Source organism: Poecilia reticulata, chromosome 17 (assembly GCF_904066995.2).
Source record: "Poecilia reticulata chromosome 17, P_reticulata-male-v2, whole genome shotgun sequence".
Taxonomy (NCBI): Eukaryota; Metazoa; Chordata; class Actinopteri; order Cyprinodontiformes; family Poeciliidae; genus Poecilia; species Poecilia reticulata.
Window position 1 is genome coordinate 23,442,507 of NC_088846.1, and position 3,687 is coordinate 23,446,193.

The window sequence follows — 3,687 nt, forward strand, 5'->3', positions numbered from 1 at the left end:
AACTTTCAATTCAAAGCAACAAACCTCTGTGCCAAATCAGTAACAACTTCTCTCACAAATACATCTATTTTTTTACTCAAATGTCAAAGAATAAATTAATGTATTTAACTTGATTAATGACAACTTTTTGTTTGAATAGCTTTTTTTTAAAGTCCTTATTAAATAAAACAGCGTTCTTTCACGTTGCTTATAGTCGCTACATTTTGTGTTTTTATCAGCAGGAAACTAGTTATCGAAATATTTCACACTGTGCAATAAACCTACCAACCTTGAAATTAACTTTTTGAGAACATTTGCTGAAATAAATGAAATTTTTAACACAACAAAGTCATCTGGATTCACCTGAAAGACGTTTTATTCGCAGACAGCTTGAAACCGGAGATTTTATAAACTCATGAAACGCTGCAAACTTGACATTCTTCTCATCTATTAAAGCGTTTACTTACACAGTAATCAGTCCTGAGTTGTCCAAGTCTTTGCTTCCTCCCGAACATGTCGCTGTTTAACATGTTTGGTCACAACAGCCTGATCACGAGACCCGCCATGTTTGTGCCAATAAAAATACATACGTCTAATTGAACATTTAACGTTTCCTTCCAAGATGATTACATTTAGGCAATCATAATATGAAGATATCATTAATTCTTTCATAAAACGGAACCAGAGATTAATGTTTTATGTTATTTGAGCACAAAGTTATTCAATTCGTTTATTCAAATGGCAGAAAATGACGTCAAGATTGTCCAGGATATGTTCTGCCAAGTGAAACGTCTGAACTTCTTGTCGGTAAGCAGGAATATTGGATTACAGTATTAATGATTTTGTTATCATTTAGAAACTATAAAAACTAGTTTTGGTCACAAGGTTAGACATTTTTAACATCGTTTTATGTGGTTCTTTGTTGTTTACCGGAAAGGGGGAAAATCACCAAAAAAAACTCAAAAAAAAAGTCTGAAATCTTAATTTCAGAAATTTTATAGAGAAAACAAAGTTTCAAGAGTTACAAATTTGCTTGAAAAGCCTGTAAATTTTTCCACATTTCCAAGTTTCAGAAGACGAACATTTTAAACTTTTGGATCTCTGAAATTTCCAAGATTTCGTTTTCTCAGATTTTTTAGATTAATCTCAAGAGGGCCGTGCAAAAGGGCACATCTAACCGTATTTTAGGACAGAATAACAAAGCCACTCAGATTTCAGAGTTTAATAAACAATGATAAATTACAAAAATGTGACATATACAATCAAAGCTAACGAACATCTCCATACAGAGCATAACACTATGCCTATGTTAGATATTTTATTAGTAATTTCTTTCTGCAGGTCTATTTTGTTATAGGAAAGTATAGCAATATTCAAACCTGCAATTTAGCAAGATATGTAAATCATAGCTGGACCACCAGACATATTTTGTCTTTACAGAATTACACTATTAAAATATAAACAAGGGCACAATGCAACCTTTTAGTTGACTGTAATCTATAAAAAGAGCTGCCTGTTTGCTGCAGTGGAGATGAAGATGGTCCATTCAGGAAAGCAGAGCTGCATCAAACTTTAATGTGGAACTGCAGAAAAATGAAAAAAAAAAAAAAACAAAAAACGCAAAAATTGAATTGTTAATGCATGTCACCATGAGAAAAGCCTACTGAGTTTTCACAACACAACAAAAGATTTGTGATGTGTGCAAATAAATGTTTATGTTTGGTAATTAAAAAAAAATCTTTTAAACAAAACTTTTTTTAAAAAAGGAATCATTACAATTCCAAAAGTTTTGATTACAATTTTATTTTACTTAACTGAGGTTAGTTTTTTTTACTCCATTGAATAATTGGGAAACAAATTTAACTTCATACTCTGTGAACCAGACCCTAAACTTAAAGTCTGGGTTCAATTTTTTCCCCTTTATTAATGTCACTTTTATTACATTCATTACATCTGTCATGGTAATTCAGGGTGAGCTATTTTTAATTCTGAATTAATAAAATTTGTTGGACTTTTATTTTAGTTTTATTCTCCTTCAAGATACATTTACCTAACGCCAGAATAAATGCAATGTACATTATGCAGCAAAGGAAGTTAGAAGATCGGACATATATCCATTATGGAAATGATAGGTTTTGGACGGGCGATGTGCCCTTATTGCATAAGCGATACTGAAGAATGACTGATACCATTAAAGATACAGGGAAGAAGCTTTTTAGTTATCTAGCTTTGCTAGCAAGTAGCACAACAACAGCAGCCTAATATCTGTATGATATAAACACTGAATCGATAGATAAGAACAGTTTCTCCTCACCTGGCTGTCTCCTCCCGCTCAGTAGTTCTTCAGAGAAAGGCAGACGCAGAGGCCTGTCAGTGTCTGTTGTGTTTCATTACCTCTCTGCTTAAACGGCGACTCCGAGCTGAAGCAGAAACGATACTTCAACGTTTTCAGTCATCTGACAAGCAGCAAGTTACTCCACTTCCTGCCAGCATGCCTAGGTGGGCTCCATGTGGGGGAAAGGAGGGCTGATATATGGGTCCCATATGGGTTTATCCGCGGGTTCCACGATGGCCCCACATGGGTTTGCCCATGTAGGGCCTCAGCCTATGTGGGCCTTACATTTGCCCTAAATGGACAAACCCATGTGGGCCCACCACCATGTAGGGCCCATGTGGGTTGTGGCCCTACATGGACAAACCCATATGGGACCCATCTGGTCTGCCCTCCTTTTCCCCACATGGGGCCCACCTGGGCATGCTGGCAGGGAATTTATTCACCAAAAACGTTTTTTTTAATTCACCAAAAACTGTTCTGTAATCTGGAACGTTTGCTACGTTGAGCTCCAGTTAGCCGCCTCATTGCACTGCGCGAGAGGCAACTGCGTCATGCGTCACGGGCAAAAGGTCAAAGGTAACGAGGTGACCGGCTTATTATGTTGTACAAAAAAGAAACAAAAAAGCAAAGAATTTTAGCACATGTTTTTATGTGTCAGAAGAGGGCTTAGGAGATGATAATACCCCCCCACCCCCCAAAAAAAGACCAAAGGGGCACTTGGGGGCAAGGAGCTAAAGGGGCAGGTGCTCAAGCACCCCCAGCTACCCCCTCTGCACGTGCCTGAATCTCAATTTTTTTTTTTTGCACATTTTTGACTTTCAAAACTCTGAAACATCACGTTTCACGCTTTGATCTGTGTTTTTACTAAATTTCTGAAATCTCAAAATTTCAACTCGCAAATTTTCAACTATTGAAATAGAAATGTTATTTTTTAAAACATTTGGAAATTTCTGAGGTTTTTTTTCCAAGCCAATTTTAAACTTTGAAGCTCAGAAATGTCCAAAATGTGACGTTACAAAAAACGGAAACCTTTTAAAAAACTCTATTAACCATCTTCATTCATTGAACAAACCTTTCATAAGAAAATCCCTTAAGCTTTCAAGTTTAGTTACTAAAATAAACAAAATAAACTTCAGAAAGTGTTGGTAAGCAGTTCTATTTGACTGTGATTTATGAGCGTGGAAACGCTGCCAGCATTTTCTACGCCGTTCATTTTGGACCCAAACAGAGTTTAATATTCAGTTCTGCTGCCAAGAGGAAAAGGTCAACATTTCATTTCCCACGATCCCATCTCCGTGGAATCACCTCAACTTCACGCTTTGATAAAACGATTCAACGTTTGAGTTTGTGTGGGAAACGGGAACGTCGTGAAG

The 3,687-nt window shown here is 36.5% G+C and overlaps 1 long non-coding RNA gene across 1 annotated transcript; it reads right to left on the reverse strand.

Annotated features, from left to right (window-relative positions):
• Positions 1 to 1,186: 1,186 nt before the first annotated feature.
• Positions 1,187 to 3,037, reverse strand: LOC145548021 (uncharacterized). Its single transcript, XR_014084318.1, has 2 exons — positions 2,294 to 3,037; positions 1,187 to 1,562 (listed from the first exon to the last, which is right to left on the reverse strand). It is a non-coding gene; the product is annotated as an uncharacterized LOC145548021 (long non-coding RNA).
• Positions 3,038 to 3,687: the final 650 nt, after the last annotated feature.